Here is an 18,503-nt window from a genome sequence, read left to right as displayed (position 1 = left end):
TGATGTGCTTTCTAAGGTAGCCTTAGGAAGAGAAGGCAGTCCCCTCCTTCCACCTAATGGATCTGCTGGAACGCTGCGTTTGATCACTCCGCCCGCTCTGGGAGTAACAGGTCGCAGGGGCCCCAAGCTAAAGCCCTCCTTCTGTGGCTGGCGCCAGCACAGCTACAATCACAACCCCCAAGCTTACCTGCCTCATGTTTAGAATTCCATGACCCATCCGGCAGGGAGCAAGCTGCTCGGAAGCGCACCCGCAGGCTTCCAAGCGCAGACACCAAAGCCGGCAGAAAAGCCCACAAGACAAAAGCAACTCGGTCGAATCCACAGGCAGCAAAGAGCACGTTTTTCGTCCCCCTCCCTTTTTATTCTTTGATCTGCTTCTAGACGCTCTCTACCCAAGACAATGTCAAGTTTCTCAACCTTTCCTTTTCCAGCCTATGAAAAGTCGGGCGCAGGCTAGCGAGGACCGCCTGGCTCTTATTTCAAATCAGTTCACAGGGACGTCGTAGGCGGCGGGCTCCGGTCGCGGAGAGCCTCGCCAATCAGGAGCAGTGGGTGGACCTGGGTGCAGGAGAGGCTGCCTTTACCAGGATTAGGGCAGCTTTCAGGAGTCAAATGACTGGAAGCAGCTGGATGTTGTGTCAGAGCTCCCCAAAGTAAAGGATGAGTTCTATTCTTGTCTAACAGACTGCATCTGCTCAAAGCTTAACTAGCTCCGGGCCTTAAACCCTTGCACTTTAAGAGCCCCTTAAAAGCATTAAAGCATTTTAAAGGTGAAGAATGATTTCAGCGAGAAAACCTCAACCCTCAGGACCCAAAGATATTTTTTAAAGTGTATCTTGTTCTAGATACCTAGTTTTGTAAAAACAGTGAAGGGAAAAACCACACTGCTGTAAGTATCACTCTAACTGAAATAAGCAACCAAGACAGTTACCCACCTCGTCTTCACATAAACTCTATATCCAACCTAAAGAAGCAAATGTTAATGGGACTGAGCACACAAACATTTTGAAATACAGGACTTGAGGAAGAATCTTCATCGATGGTGACTGAAAGCACAATTTCAGATAAAACATCTCCTAATTAGAACAATGAATACAGAAATTTAGTTAATGAAACTTCTTTTTACATAAGTGTATGTACCTCTTTGAGTGTTTGAGTTTATCAGTGCTAAACTGGTAAGCTCACTAATTTATATATATATACAAAAAATATATATATACAATATATATATATTCCCAAACAAGTGCTCACAGTTTGAGGATAATCCAATATATATATTAAGTTTTTGCAGTATTAGTAAATAATAACAGATAAAATAATGATTTAGTGGTTTCAGGAGTGCTGGAGGTGTGGTTCAATATGTGTGAGCTTGGCTGAGTTCTCTGAGATTTTGGCAGCAGGGCACCAGCACCTGGGAGTCCATAGCTCTGCCTCAGCTCCCCACTGAGAAGTTTTAGAGTCCCCCTAATCACACCAGCTGCCCTCAATCCATTTATTTGTTCTTCAGAGTCATTCACTATGGCCTAGACCCAAGCTTGTTTAGCCTTTTCACATGGTGATACCTTACTAAAACAAATCACACACACACACACACACACACACAAAACACACAGATACACACAACACACACACTGAGAGAGAGAGAGAGAGAGAGAGAGAGAGAGAGAGTCCTAATGTTTTAAATACATTTATAATGTTGTGTTGCACAGTATTCACAGTCATCCTTAGCCACATGCATCCTTAGGGTCATGGGTTAGGTTGAACAAGGTTGGGTAGATGAAGGCTTCTAAACTTTGAAATTACTAGCATTTGCAGACAAATAATTCCTCACCATGGACCTAGCTGTTCAGTGTGTTGTCAAATATTTAGCAACATCAGGACCTTTGCCCACTAGATGATCATAACTGATTAATATAATATAAAGATATCACTGGATGTCTTCTAGGGATCAAAACCAATGTTTGTTAAAACCAATTCTAGTTAAACATGTGAGAATGCTCATGCCCCTGGTCTAAGAGAAACTGATTGGGTTGGTATACCAATGATGCTGGGAATCCATACTTTATCCCAGTGCCAACGGGCTCTGATTCACTTTGAGGAAAGTCTGCATCTACCACTGCCCTAGATATATCTTAGCTCAGGATGCACTTGATGTTGGATGACTATGTTTAGATAGGGGGAAAACAGGAAGCAATCTGGATCTAGAAAGAAAATAGGCCCAAGTATGGAGAAACTTTTAGGTAAGAAACACCCAACTAATCACTCGTCAGGATTTGAAATAAATTAAGCTTAATGTTTCATCACTTGGAAATTAAGCATTAAAATACTTCAACTTATTTCCCTTCATTTTTTTTAACATTTGTTTAGTGTGTGTGCCTCCTGAATGCAAAATTACATATGTATGCTGCAATCCTGGGCTTCAAGTTTAATTATAGCTTACAACTTAATAATTCTATGCATTTAAGAGGTAGAAATATCTTAACAGTTTCTGTGTTAACTGACTAAATGTAGCTGATTCTTTATTCTTTTCCTTTAAAAACTTTGTTAAGACACTCATCTTTTGAATTTAAAGATGGATTTTGTTTGATTTCTTTTGATCTGTGTCTTGAAACAGGGATTTGTTGTGCTGTGTAATCTGGTCTCAAACATCTGGGCTCAAAGTTGCCCCAGTCTCCTGAGCTCTGTAACTTTAGGTGCACTATATTGCAACCACCTAAAAAGGTTTTTTTGTTTTTCCCACACCTATTCTCATAGCATTTCTGTCCATTGGCAATTAAAGCCCCATCTTGACTTAAGTACAATCTTCTTCTGCGCCCCAAAAGTAACTTGGCTACATTTTTACTATGATTTCATATCATACTTGTAAGAGGAAAATTACTTAAAAGTTGTTTTGCTTTTACTGAATGCCATCCCTAGATCCTGAGGTCATTGATGACTATGTCAGTCAGAACTCAGAGAAACAGAATCTAAAATGCATATATATGATTTCTGATATAGAGAATTTTTTCAGTCTTTTATGACTGCAGAGGCACACACTCCTAATATCCATAGGTCAATTGGCAGGTGCTAACCCTGTAGTACATTGAAGAAGGATCTTTTTTTTTTCTTTTTCAGGGAAACCTCACCTTTGTATTAAGGATTTTAATTGACTGTATGGGCTCACTTATATTATCAAAGATAAGCTCCTTCACGTAATGTCAACTGACTATAAATCTTAACATCTACAAAATAGCTGCAGGTTTAGCCAAGATTAACTGAGTACCATGGCTAGCCAAAATGACCAAGACAAATCATCATCCTATGCAAATATTTATATGCTCCTTATAACAAATAACACAGAGAGAGAATATTATAAATATCCATTAAATAGTACAAGTAACAAAAATAAAACACTCATCAATAGAATATGCTCTTCTGTATGCATAAGGAAATGTTCTCATAGATTTATCATATTCTTTTCAATTACAAGTTAAAAGATACAAAAATATGAGAGTAAGTGACTTCTGACAATTCCACACCAAGTTATACTATCAATCAAATGTCAGGAGAGAATGTAATTATTTTCACACCAACTCTCAAAAAATTTACATCCCTCATACTGTCTTTGGAAATCAATCAAAAATGTGTTTTAGCAAAATGGGGGAATTAAACAAGAAAAGAAGAAGTCATTGAAACTGTGCAAGCAGAAGAATCAGTATAAAATGAAATAAGAAAAGTCTAGGAGGAAGAGCTAGCAGAGAGAGCTAGCAGAGAGAGCTAGCAGAGAGGAAGAGCTAGCAGAGAGGATGCTGTAAAGTGAACTATGACACTGACAGATGATTACCTGTGAGGACAAACGGATGCTCATGGATGTAAGGAAAATCCGAAGCTATTAATAACTCCAAAAACGGCAAAAAAATCATAGTGACAGAAAGCTCTAACTTGACAGTGAACTCTGATACATAGAAGCAGAGACTGTGTATTATTTAATCTAGCATCCATCTTTCTCTCATTGGTTTGTTGTTTTCCTGAGACAAGATATTTCAAGGTCTTGCTAGTCCAGGCTCACCATAAATTTGCAATCTTCCTGCCTCTCAATATCTTGAGTCTTGGGATCAGACATGGGCACCAAGCCTATTGTTCTCTGGTTTCTTTTTTTCCCTCTCACTTCCTCTTGCTCTGTATGTATGCATGTGTGCTCATGTATGTATGGATATGCAGAAGCCAGAGGACAACTACGATGTCTTTTCCAAGGCACCATCTACCTCTTTACATTTTATGAGACACCACTTCTCACTGCCCTGGAACATACCAAGTGGGCTAAGATGGCTGCCCAGTAAGACCCAGGGATCCAATTTTTCCACCATTTGCTCTTCTTTCCTTTTCCTCTTTTTCCTTCATATATTCTTCCTCCCTTCCAGTTTCCCATTCTCCCTTCCTTCTTTCAGTCATTTATTCCTTCATTTTTGGTACTAGATGCTGAGTACAGGGAAGGAAAAATTCATTTTTTGCTCATATACAGAATAAAAAGATAATGTCTAAAATTCTTAAGTCAATAAATAGCAGTAGAAAAATATTATGTGAAATGTGGAAGTACATAGCAAATGAATTATTTCCCAGTTGGAAATTAATTCTTTAGGGTGGAATAGGGAAGGGCAAGGCTTCTGTTCTTCATTATGAGTCTTCAATACTCCTGCACATAACCATGTATTATTTTGATAAAAAGTAAATCAGTTTGTAAAAGGACACTGGGTAGTTATTAAATCAGTCTCTTGTCCTTGAATTCATGTTCTTTAAACTGGTAATGTTTCACAATTATCTGGCCAATGGTTTCAGCCTAATGGCCTTCTATCAACCTCAATATAATGCTGCCACCTCATGATTAGATGAGATGATTGGCATTTCCTGTTTCTCCTACTACAGCTTTAATTTGCTCCGGATTCATGATTGATTCACTGTGTGCATCCAGAGTTCCATACATTGCTCTAATTCAAACTGATTTAGACATCCCTTTCTTACTGCTGTCAAGAGTGAAGTTTCTACAACACAAATACCTTAGTGATTAGTTAACCTAATCAACCCCCCTTTTGTTTTACACATAATTGGTATCATTTTCTATTTAAATACTCTATTTTTGTTGTAGGTTTAAGTGTGGTTAGGAATAGCTGGTTAATCTTGTTCATATTATATCCTTGTTTTTTTTCTTTTACTTCTTATTCTTTTTTCTCAGTTACTTTATATCTAAAACATTTTCCCTAAAACCTTTAATATGCTGTGGTGGTTTCAATAAGAATGACCCCCACAGGTTCCTATATTTAGATGCTTAGGGAATGGCACTATTTGAAAGCATAGGAGGTATGGCCTTGTTGGACTAAGTGGGGAGTAGGTGTGGCCTTGTTTGAAGAAGTGTATAACTGGAGATGGCCTTTGAGTTTTCAAGAGCCCAAGCCAGGCCTAGTTTGTCTCACTTCCTGAAACCTATAGATCCAGATGCAAAATTATGAACTTCTTCTCAAGCACCATGTCTCCCTGTGACTTGCCATGCTCCCTGCAATGATGACAATGGAGTCCAACCTATGAAACAATAAGCAAGTCCCAATTAAATACTTTTCTTTATTGAGTTGCCGTGGTAATGGTGTCTCTTCACAGCACTAACACATGGACTAAGATTGCTCAACAGTGTGTGTGTTTTAATCAATTATTTTAAAAATCCACTTTTAACGAGGCATGGTAATGCATACCTTTAATCGCAGTGCTTGCGAAGCAGAGACAGAAGAATCTCTGTGAGCTTGAGGTCTGTCTGTTCTACTCAGAGAGCTCCAGGCTGGCCAGAGTTAGATAGACCCTGGCTCAAAGAAATTAACTTGTATGCATTAGATCTCTTTGTGTCCATGTTAGAATTAAGCAAATCAGCATGCTTTCTTTTTAATCATGTGGATATAAGAATCTGCAAATAATATTCTTTATCCTATAAATATGTTTACAGATGTGAAGTGTGCTTCAAGTATCCAGTAATAATAATTCTTTTCAAATGCTTGTTTCCCATTATAGGATAGCAACTGACTCTGAGTCTCTTGTGATCTGGTTAACAACTCCTTTCCTATTGTCCTATAACTAACTCCAATAAAGCTGAAAGATAAATAAATAAATAAATAAATAAAAAGAATCTGCAAATCTGCAGATAAACTTTTCCTAAGAAGAAGCTTTGAGCAGGATTTTTGCACTCCTTTCATAAGAAAACTGAGTGCTTATATTTAAATTGCTACTTCTCGGGTGTACAGAAAGATTGTCAGGATGACAGTGTTGAGAAAAAATAGCAAATACCCTCTCCTGTTTCACTCAAAGCGTGTATGCTTAGATTGAAAATGAAGATAAAGATATACAATGCTTATGAATAAGGATTTACAAATCTCTTCCCTTTGTTAGGCACATCAGGTTCCTTGTCATTCTTATTCAATAGCCAAGGAAATAATATTTGCTCTCATTTATTTATAATTGGATAGCTTTTGCTCTGCTGGGAAGCACTTGTGAAAACCCACACATACTGCGATAAGCTTTCCTATATTGTATCTCTGGTGCAAGATAAACATACTAAGGATGCTTCATTGGAAGAATTACAATAGGATTCACTGAGGTCCAAATATCTGAGAAACTACATCAAATGAAGCTAAATGTATTCTTTTTTAAAGTATTAATTTAATTGTATAAATAGTGATGCTACTCAAAGTTATTTTAATATGAATAATTTAAGTAACATCATACATGGGATAAAATAACTTTATTTATATTTGTACCATTATCTAAGGTGAATCAAAATCCCTTGTGATAATTCTTCTAAACTATATTTGTGGGAGTGAGATAATTTTGTTATGTTCACCTTTAGAAACCAATCAGTTAGCACATAAATGAACTCTTCTTCAACATGAAAATATTAATGCACCCCAGTTAAGAGATTTCAAAATGACCTGATTTAACACATACTAACAGGTCTAGTGAAATTGAAATGTGGATATCAAAACCAGAGAGCAGTGCTACTTAGTAAAATAAAAACCCCAGGAGATATTTATTCTGAATTCAAACACAAGGTATGAATGAAAGAGAGATATTATCTATCATGGATTAATTATGCACTATGTCCCCACAAAGATGCAAAGGTGTACAGCTGGTTCTTGGAAAACTGGGCTCTAGAGACTGGTCATTCTAGCAATGGTGCTGCCACCCCAGAGTAGAAGCTTTACCTTTTCACAACGAGGAATTAAATCACAGAGCACCCATGATGGGTTCCTAATCACTCATACCCTGTGTCTTGTATTAGGGTGATAGGATTTAGCACAGAGATTCTGACATGCTTCTGAAATTTCCAACCTCAATATATCTGCAGAAATCTTTACATTGCCAAAATAAGCCAGTAGTTTGCCATTTTACTTTGAAAACAAATTGAAGTACTTCAATAATTTTTACTTAGTTTAAATGGCTCACCAAATGTGGGCTGTGGTCATCCAGTTCTTATTAAGCAAGAAAGAAACAATTCATGTACCTATTGAAAGGAAAAAGATGTCCTTCTTGTGCTAGTCAAGACATGGTGCGAATTTTAAGGGCTATATTTTGAAAAATATGAATGAACTTTTTTTCATCATTCAGAATTTCTAAATGGCGTTCCCAGTTTAAAAAAAAAACAGCTTTGTGATTCATTTTCACAGCTAAGAACACAGCTTTGGAGATTTGTCCTTAATTGGTTCACAAGTGGTTTAGCCATCGATTTCATTAGCACCATATAAAGATTTGCAGCTTTGTATTAAGAGACTTGCATTTCTCCCAGGACAGCCAATGATCTCTAACATGGAGACAAATCCCTCCTATAAGAAAACTCAGCTGGGCATGGTGGCTTATGCCTGTAACCTCAGCACTTTTAAAGGTAAGGTAGGAAAATGGCCATGAGTTCCAGGCCAGCCTGACATAGAGTGAGGAGAGACCCTATCTCATAAAATACAAAGAGGAAATGAAATAAGATAAAAAGGAAGAGGAGGAGGAAGAGGAGGAAGGCAAGGAAGAAGATTGGAGTCTTGGGCTTGTTATCTCAACATTTGAGGGACAGAAGCAGGAGAATCGTGAATTCTAGCTCAGCATGGGCTACATAAGGAGACATGTCAAAAGGGGAAGGCAGAAAGATCTGTGGAAACTCTCCTATCTTAAACTTATAATAAAAAATGTAACAATAAATCTTTTCTTACATAAGAATTAACAATTCTTCATTCTGTAAGTATTATTGGGCATTTCCCACATGCCAGACATTGTATTAAGTACTAGTGATGTAGGCAGATACCAATAAACTACAAACTGTCCTCATGAATAGGCGACAGAAAAGAATAAATCAATAAATAGAGTAAAATTGGTCTCATAGTGGCAGGGGTGATATAAGTGATAAAGCAAGTACTAGTGGTGTGTGTAAGGTTTTTAAGGGAACATCTATCTTAACAGAGCCCGAAGGAAACAAGGAAGCGAGACTTCCAGCTCTGTAATGGATTAGCAGGGAGGATCAGAGTTTGCCAGCTTAGGGCAAAGAAAAACATTTAAAGGATCTGCCATGGCTGGAAGAGAATGAATAAAGGTGCCAGCTTCTTAAGAATGCGTGACTGTTGTGTACCTGTGTGCTTGCATGCATGTGTGAGGGAGGGCTATTTGCACATCCCATAAATATTGTAATCACCAGAAGATTTGGGATGCCTGGTGTGGCAAAACTGGATTGCACAACTGATTTAGAGTTGAGGAATAATATATAATTGACATTTTTTTTTTAGCTAAGTGGTACTTCTGGCAGAAAGCATGTGGCAGGGTGAGTTTTTTTTTCTTTTTTAAAAAAAGGACTGGGGAGGGGCAGGTGATGGTAGAGAAGTCACTAGGTGTGTTGCTATACAACTGTAATCTTAGCACTTGGAACATGGAGCCAGGATGATCACAAATTCCAGACTAGTCTTGTCTTTAAAAAGAAAAAAAAAGAAGAAAGAAAGAGGGGTTGGGGGAAGAGGAAAGAACCAAGGGAGAAAACATGTGAAGGAGGGAGAGAAGGAGGGAAGGGGGAGATGAAGGAAAGAAGGAAGAGAGGGAGAGAAGTGTACAGGGCTAGGAGGTCAGGTGACTTGTGGGTTTCTGATGATAACCTAGTAATAACATGGAAGAAGCTCATATAGATTCTTGATTGAAACAGCTGGAATGCTGGGATTGGCATTTATTGAGATGGGGCTAAATGCAGAAAGAACCATTAGCAGGAGAAGTCACCATTTTGCTTCAGGCTCTTGTTGGTAGGGAATCTGAAATTATGTTGTAATCATCTACATAAAAATAGGGATCAGAGAGAAGTGACTAAGCTGCAAAAGTTTGTACTACCCATGGCATGGTGGGTAGAAATTGGCCACAAGTACTTGATTTCTTTTTCTTCCCAAGGAATACAGGACTGTAGTTAATAGCTTTCATTCTTGAAAAAGCCTTAGTCCTAGTGCCAATCATGTTTCTCTCCATAGCTGATGTGCTGAAGCCTTTTCTGAACCCATCATTAGAAAGTTCCTTTGAAAATTTCTCAAGAGTGAGAAAATCTGCAAGGATGCAACTGAAATGTCAGCAATGCCATGTAAGCTAGCAACACGGTTATAGACTGCCAGGTATGGAACAGGAAACAGTTGTTCAGATACATTCATGAGGAGCTCTAGGGCCAGCAATAACGCCGAAGTTAGCTTCCCTCCCTTTCAAGTCCTCCAGCCCAAAGTGTTTGCAGATGAGATAGTCCTGAGCTATCTGCTTTTCTGCATTCTCCTCACTATGTTGAATTGTCTGGCCTATGAGCTTCCAAACCTAGCTTTCATTGTATTCAGGACATGTTTCCAGATTTTTTTTTGTTGTTGTTGTTTTGTTAATCAGTGCTATGTAAAAGATAACCTTACACCCTAAAGATTCTAATAAATCCAGGTTATGACCAGCATTTAGCTCTCACCTATATTTCAAAATGTACGTAGCCTAGGCCACACCTATTTTTTTCCTGTGTGTCTTGAGCAAGTGACTTAAAAATTCTCTGTGCTCAGGCTTGGCACTCTCCCCTGCTATGGCTAAGAATGACACATAGAAACCTCATAAGTCATCTATTTCTTCAACTATTTCACTATCAGTGCCCCCAAATTTAAAGCTTTCTTTCCTTTGTTAAATGTGTACCGAGATTCCTATAAGTTTTGTTAGTTTTCTTTGAAATGCTGTAAACATAAATGTTAATGAAATTGTGCGCCTTTCCTCCTAGGATTCTGTATTTGTTGATTTAATTTATAGAACCTCCATTGCTGATACCTAAACATGCAGAAAAAGATAATCTCTTCAACATGTGATATTCAGTGAGAAGGTGAAAGGGCAATTTTCCTAAGCTGCTGTTTTTCTTATCTCAATTTGCCAACTACACACAAAATTCATCTCCTGATTTTTGCTTGTTGCACATATCATATGACATAGCCATCAAAAAAAATCTAGATTATCAGAGACAGCCTTGTGAAAATAAGGATGGTCTTCTCTTAGTTGACATCACAAAACTCTGCAGTATGACATGATAATGTGCCCTTTCTGGTTAGCCACAATCCTTTCCAAGTCCTTCATGAAATGACCATAAATGATTCATATATAACAATAAATGAAGGTTCTTTGGTTCTTTGTAAGATATGATAGGCATTACATGGGGATGAAGAAAGGATGGTTGACACCCTAAATATCTGAAACCTGAGTTTATTCAAGTATATCATGCACTTTGACCATACTCCACTAATATATATATATATATATATATATATATATTATACTATATATATATAGTATACTATAATAGTATACTATATACTATATAGGCAGTTATGCTTTTCAACGCCCCTACGGGAGAAAGAATACCAGAAGCCATTTGCCCATGAGTAATACCTTATATAGTATAGTGTATACTGTATATTGTATATTAATGGAGTATGGTCAAAGTATATGATATATTATACATATACATACATATATATATATATATATTCAATATTCTTGGTATGGTTGCATATGTCTATAATTCCAGAACTTTGGAGGTTAAGGCAAAAGGCAAAAGGTTAACACTTTGAGAATGTGAACAAGATCCTGTTATGATAAAGCATACAAGACAGAAGTAGCATGTGTAAAAACATACTTGGAATAAAGAAGATGTGGAAACATCTTACTAGAAATGAGCATATAAGTTGTCAAAGTGTCATAACAGCCTCTTCTCTTAAACCATGCTCCTAGTTGCATTTAGCCCAAGTATATCACACATAGTTAATTAATTTGGTTTTATCTCTGGATGAATATCCTTTTGGATCCTATGCCCTGAACAAAAGCATTGCTATGGATACATTTTTCTTTAACTGAGAGATAGTACAATCTAGTAAGACTAATACATGATCTGAGGGTTATATTAATTTAACCACCTGTCTTTAAAACTAACAATTTTCTCATAATACAATTGCTCTGTGCATTTGACACATACTGAACAAGCAGTTAGAAATGCTATGGGAGCTCCTTAAGGAAAAGCAAGTGAGACGAACTTCATATGACTTGCCTAACTGCAGTTCAATCAGTGCATGCTATCCTTGCCTGGAATTCGTCTGTTCTTGGCATGTTTAATAATGACTCATGCAATGCTTTTGGAAAGCAATAGGGCCACCTCCCAGGGCCCAGGGCCAAGTTGTGAGTTTCTGTGCCTAAGCCCCCTGTATTTGTTCAGATAGGTCACTAATGCATCCCACAACGCTGACCTAATGCTACTTCACTAGGTCTATTTTTCTTCTGCGGCTCAGTTTGCATGTAATATTTAGGAAGTCGACTGTCAGGCATGCAAATTGAGAGAAAAATATGACACATTAAATCATGATGGTTTAATAAGGTATTACTCATGGGCAAATGGCTTCTGGTATTCTTTCTCCCATATGGGCAAGTTGAAAAGCATAACCTGCCTGAGAGAAGGGATCCTGCACTTTCACTGGAATTGTACTTCTTCCAGTATTTAATGAAACATGTTCCAAGTGACACAGTATGGCTAGAGTTTTCTATTTGAGGATATAAGCCACTATGTATACTTTAGTCATGCAAATTGTGGATCTTGACTGTTATAACTATATAATGGTGATGTCTTAAAGCACAAATACCAATTTCAAAACTTTTAGTTATAATCCTATAGACATAATGATACCAAACATTTAAAAATGTTCTATGGTTTCTCGATAACTTCTTTACAAAGACAGATACATTATTAAAAATGTGAGGTTTTTGATAAACAGCTTCAGTGCAGTAGTTGGATATAAAATTAACACAAACAAATCAATGGCGTTTCTCTACACAAAGGATAAACGGACTGAGAAAGAAATTAGGGAAACAACACCCTTCACAATAGTCACAAATAATATAAAATACCTTGGTGTGACTCTAACTAAGGAAGTGAAAGATCTGTATGATAAGAACTTCAGGGCTGGTGAGATGGCTTAGTGGGTAAGAGCACCTGACTGCTCTTCCAAAGGTTCAAAGTTCAAATCCCAGCAACCACATGGTGGCTCACAATCACCCGTAATGAGATCTGACTCCCTCTTCTGAAGTGTCTGAAGACAGCTATAGTGTACTTACATGTAATAAATAAATAAATAAATAAATGTTAAAAAAAAAAGAACTTCAAGTCTCTGAAGAAAGAAATTGAAGAAGATCTCAGAAGATGGAAAGATCTCCCATGCTCATGGATTGGCAGGATTAATATAGTAAAAATGGCTATCCTGCCGAAAGCAATCTACAGATTCAATGCAATTCCCATCAAAATTCCAACTCAATTCTTCACTGAGTTAGAAAGGGCAATTTGCTCCTCCATTGGGGGCCCTGTGTTCCAGCCAATAGCTAACTGTGAGCATCCACTTCTGTGTTTTCCAGGCCCCAGCATAACCTAACAAAAGACAGCTATATCAGGGTCCTTTCAGCAAAATTTTGCTGGTGTATGCAATGGTGTCAGCGCAATGGAGGAGCTAGAGAAAGTACCCAAGGAGCTAAAGGGATCTGCAACTCTATAGGTGGAACAAAAATATGAACTAACCAGTACCCCCCAGAGCTCATCTCTCTAGCTGCATATGTATCAGAAGATGGCCTAGTCGGCCATCATTGGGAAGAGAGGCCCCTTGGACTTGCAAACTTTATATGCCTCAGTACAGGGGAACCCCAGGGCCAAGAAATGGGAGTGAGTGGATAGGGAAGTGGGGGGGGGTATGGGGGACTTTTTGGATAGCATTTGAAATGTAAATGAAGAAAATACCTAAAAAGGGGGCAATTTGTAAATTCATTTGGAATAATAAAAAACCAAGGATAGCAAAAAACTATTTTCAACAATAAAAGAACCTCTGGTGGAATCACCATGCCTGACATTAAGCTGTACTACAGAGCAATTGTGGTAAAAACTGCATGGTACTGGTACAATGACAAACAGATAGATCAATGGAATAGAATCAAAGACCCAGAAATGAATCCACATACCTATGGTCACTTGATCTTTGACAAGGGAGCTAAAACCATCCAATGGAAAAGCATTTTCAACAAATGGTGCTGGCACAACTGGCGGTTATCATGTAGAAGAATGAGAATTGATCCGTTCTTATCTCCTTCTACAAAGCTCAAGTCTAAGAGGATCAAAGAACTCCACATAAAACCAGAGACTGAAATTTATAGAGGAGAAAGTGGGGAAAAGCCTCGAAGATATGGGCACAGGGGAAAAATTCCTGAACAGAACAGCAATGGCTTGTGCTGTAAGATCAAGAATTGACAAAAGGGGGCCTCATGAAATTGCAAAGCTTCTGTAAGGCAAAAGACACTGTCAATAAGACAAAAAGGCCATCAACAGATTGGGAAAGGATTTTTACCAACCCTAAATCTAATAGGGAAATAATATTAAATATATATAAAGAGCTCAAGAAGCTGGACTCTAGAAATTCATATAACTCCATTAAAAATGGGGTACAGTGCTAAACAAAGTATTCTCAAGTGAGGAATACTGAAGGGCTGAGAAGCACCTGAAAAATGTTCAACATCCTTAATCATCAGGGAAATGCAAATCAAAACAACTTTGAGATTCCACCTCACACCAGTCAGAATAGCTAAGATAAAAAATTCAGGTGACAGCAGATGCTGGCGTGGATGTGGAGAAAGAGGAACACTCCTTCATTGCTGGTGAGATTGCAAGCTTGTACAACCACACTGAAAATCAGTCTGGCAGTTCTTCAGAAAATTGGACATAGTACTACCGGAGGATCCCGCAATACCTCTCCTGGGCATATACCCAGAAGATGCTCCAACCGGTAAGAAGGACACATGCTCCACTATGTTCATAGCAGCCTTATTTATAATAGCCAGAAGCTGGAAAGAACCCAGATGTCCCTCAAAAGAGGAATGGATACAGAAAATGTGGTACATTTACACAATGGAGTACTACTCAGCTATTAAACACAATGAATTTATGAAATTCTTGGGCAAATGGATGTATCTGGAGGATATCATCCTTAGTGAGGTAACCCAATCACAAAAGAAGTCACTTGATATGCACTCACTGATAAGTGGGTATTAGCCCAGAAACTTAGAATACCCAAGATACAATTTGCAAAGCACAAGAAAATCAAGACGAAGGAAGACCAAAGTGTGGATACTTCATTCCTCCTTAGAATAGGGATCAAAATATCCATGAAAGGAGTTACAGAGGCAAAGTTTGGAGCTAAGACGAAAGGATGGACTATCCAGAGACAACCCCACCCGGGGATTCATCCCATAATCCGCCACCAAACGCAGACACTATTGCATAAGCCAGAAAGATTTTGCTGAAAGGACCCTGATATAGCTGTCTCTTGTGAGGCTATGCCAGTGCCTGGCAAATACAGAAGTGGATGCTCACAGTCATCTATAGGATGGAACACAGGGCCCCCAATGGAGGAGCTAGAGAAAGTACCCAAGGAGCTAAAGGGATCTGCAACCCTATAGGTGGAACAACAATATGAACTAACCAGTACCCACAGAGCTCATGTCTCTAGCTGCATATGTAGCAGAAGATGGCCTAGTAGGCCATCATTTGGAAGAGAGGCCCCTTGGTAGTGCAAACTTTATATGCCCCAGTACAGAGGAATGCCAGGGTCAAAAAATAGGAGTGGGTGGGTAGGGGAGTAGGGCAGGAGAATTGTATAGGGAACTTTCGGGATAGCATTTGAATTGTAAATAAAGAAATTATCTAATAAAAAGAAAGGAAAAAATGTGAGGTTTTTAAATATATGTTGAAATTAATAGAAAAATTTCTCCCAGTTCAGTTGAATAATCTATAAGAGATATATATTTGAGTTACCTTATTCAATTTGATGTAGAATTTTGGGAAAAATAAACAAGAAGGGTTTACAATAATGAGATTCCTCAAGTAATATGTAAAGTTTGTTGCAAAATGAAGAAGAGGAGGAGGGGGGAAGGTGGTGGTAGAGGAGGATGGGAGAGGTGGGGGAGGAAGGAAGCAAGAAAGAAAAAGGGGAAAACATTCATTAATGTAGAATTTGCATTGGCTTCCTCTCTCTCTCTCTCTCTCTCTCTCTCTCTCTCTCTCTCTCTCTCTCTCTCTCTCTCTGTCTCTATCTATCTATCTATCTATCTATCTATCTATCTATCTATCTATCTATCTATCTCTATCTCCCTCTCCCTCTCCCTCTCTCTCTGTGTCTTTCTGTGTGTGTGTCTCTGTCTCTCTCTGTCTCTGTGTCTTGCTCTGTCTTTCTGTGTGTGTCTCTTTGTGTCTCTGTCTCTTTGTCTCCCTCTCTCTCTTTTTCTCTCCCTCTCCCTTTCTTGCTCTCTTGCATTTGGAAACAGGGTTTTATGTAGCTGAAATTCACTATCTATTCCAGGATAATTGTGAACTTCTGATCTTCCCCTACATACTTTTCCAGGGCTTTGTTTGCAGGCATGAGCCAACAGACCCAGGTTTATGAAATGCTAGAGACCAAAGCCAGGGTTTCTTACGTGCTAGGCACTAGGCAAATATTGTACAAATGAGTCATATCTCCAGCTCTGGCCTCTATTTCTTGACACAGTGAATTTCCTAACTATGGGACCTTGAAATTTGTAGCATGTGTACCAAAACAATGGACAGTTGTTTTAGATGCTGTCTTACTCAGTGTTCTGTTGTTGTGAAGAGACAAGATGACCACAGCAACTTTAACTGGGGTTTGTTTACAGTTTCAGAGGTCTATTTAATTATCATCATGGTGGGGAATATGGAGGCCAAAAGCAAACATAATGCTGGAGAAGCGGCTGAGAGTTCTGCCAGGCAGCAGGAAGACAGAGCCATATGGAATAATAGTTTTCTTTCTTTCTTTCTTTCTTTCTTTCTTTCTTTCTTTCTTTCTTTCTTTCTTTCTTTCTTTCTTTCTTTCCTTCCTTCCTTCTTTCTTTTTTCTTTCTTTCTTTCTTTCTTTCTTTCTTTCTTTCTTTCTTTCTTTCTTTCTTTCTTTCTTTCTTTCTTTCCTTCCTTCCTTCTTTCTTTTTTCTTTCTTTCTTTCTTTCTTTCTTTCTTTCTTTCTTTTCATTTTATTTAAATTAAAAAAGGACCTTTGGAAGTGTGTGGGGTATTTTGTTTGTTTGTTTTGTTTTTGTTTTTGTTGTTATTGTGGTTGCATTAACACAGAGATGACAATAATGAAAAATTAGCCAGTGCCAGTAGAAAAGTATCCCTCTTTCTACTCCAACTAATTCTCTTTCATTTAAAAGAAGTTGAACAATATTAAGAGCTTAAAAATAGAGAGAAAGGCAAAATACTGATCAATCAGGTTTTTTTTTTCTTTCGGCAGTTCTTCTTTAACTATAATTAATCATCCACTCCAAGCAGCAGACCACCAGGGAACTGTATTGAAGAGGAGAAAGTCAAAGCAAGAGAAGGGAAATCAGTCTTACAAACTTCACCAGTGAAATTTGGACCCAGAGTGAAAAGAGGATGACAGCGTCAGAGCAGCCTCTGGTGGCTGAATGTCAAAAGCTCAAGAAGTCTCATGACCTCCATGCTGCACAGGCATAAGATGTTGCCAAAATGAAAGTTACTACTCATAAGACTTCAGGGAAGCAGCCCAGACTTGCTTTAGTTGGAATGAAAGTGAATTCATCAGTCTCAAGGCCAATTGCAGATGGGCTGGGGATTAGATGCTGAGAAACTGGACCATTCTTGCCATGGGTTCCATTTTCCTTACTCCTCATTGGTGAAATGTACAAAATATATCCAACTCTCCAAATACTTCAAATAGATGGTCAACTAGTAGTGACTGACACCTGGACTTTTCATTTTTAAGTCTTGAGAACTTTTAAGCAATCTAAATACTTTAAGCCCTTGGAAGACTGTGTTCAGAGGTCTGTCCATTAGCAGGACTTGGATGCATTTTTTTGTTGTTACAACTCTCCCAGCTGGAGAACATCTGTTTAGGACAGAGAACCACACATTCCTAACTGATAGTATTTCCATTGAGACATTTTGTCTACCATGTTTAGAATTTTATCATCTCATCTGTGTCAACTGTGGTGTTCAAAAGAGTGCTCTGACCTTCCACTCTGTTTCTGATGGCATGCTTACACATAAGGCTAGACTGCTTACTTCAAAACCAAATATTCTACAGCTTTAGAGAATACTCAGGAGTTTCAGACTGTGGGAAGGTAAGTTTGTAAACATATAAATACGTGTTTTAAAACTGTCTTCAATAGAGTTCAGCTGAATTTAGTTTTGGTAATAAACCATCTTGGGGTTGCCAGAACTGATGGAATTCTTATAGGGCCACGTCATTTGGGTCAACTAGTCTTGGTAGTCTCTTGGTAGGTCAGTGTCGAGTTACTGCTCATTCATAAAGAAAGAAGTATCCTAGTTCAGAGAAATGTTAGTATTTGGGTGACCTGGGCTCCTATTTAATGTCAGGAAAAGAGACAATAATTATTTGGAAGTACAAGGAATCAAGAATAATGTACCAGCAACGCTATACCTCAATCTTGACAAATGGGTTGGTCATAGGAACTGGCAGAACAATGGCATCTGAGAACTTTTGATACTTCCTATTCTGCTTTCTATAAGTCATAGACTTCCTCCTAAATCAAAAAATTCCCTTTTTGAAAAACAGAAAGGGAGCAGGAGGAGGGGGGTGGGATAGGGAGTTTCTAGGGGGAAATTGGGAAAGGGGATAGCATTTGAAATGTAAATAAATAAAATATCCAATAAAAAAAGAAAAACAAAAATGGAAAGAATAATATAGGTGCCTAAAATTCAGGGGCCAGGGAAAAGATAGAGAGGGTTCTCTTGTACAAAAACCTTCTTATTTGTTCTGCACTGGGCACCTATTTGTGCATCTTATTGCTAGCTCATTAAAATGTTTCTGCATAGGGTGACTGACTTATGTAGTCCCAATACTTGGGAAGATGAGGCAAGAACTTTGCCATGAGTTTGAGTTCAGTCTGGGCTACAAAGT

The 18,503-nt window shown here is 38.2% G+C and overlaps 1 protein-coding gene across 14 annotated transcripts in view; it reads right to left on the bottom strand.

Annotated features, from left to right (window-relative positions):
• The window catches only part of Mid1 (midline 1), a 305,600-nt gene that overhangs the window by 110,702 nt on the left and 176,395 nt on the right, over positions 1-18,503 (bottom strand). For 2 of the 14 annotated variants that reach the window (XM_017318408.2, XM_017318411.2), the window contains exon 1: positions 188-502. The exons of 7 other annotated variants lie outside the window; for them this stretch is intronic. The gene's annotated coding sequence lies outside the window, so the exon portion shown is untranslated. Of the gene's footprint in view, positions 1-187; positions 614-18,503 lie in introns of those variants that run through there. 5 more of the 14 variants (NM_001290505.1, NM_001290506.1, XR_878259.3 and 2 more) reach the window with 4 other exon arrangements.

This window comes from Mus musculus, chromosome X, assembly GCF_000001635.26.
Source record: "Mus musculus strain C57BL/6J chromosome X, GRCm38.p6 C57BL/6J".
Classification (NCBI taxonomy): Eukaryota; Metazoa; Chordata; class Mammalia; order Rodentia; family Muridae; genus Mus; species Mus musculus.
The sequence above is the reverse complement of the archived record's forward strand: the minus strand, read 5'-3'. Positions and strand labels throughout refer to the sequence as shown.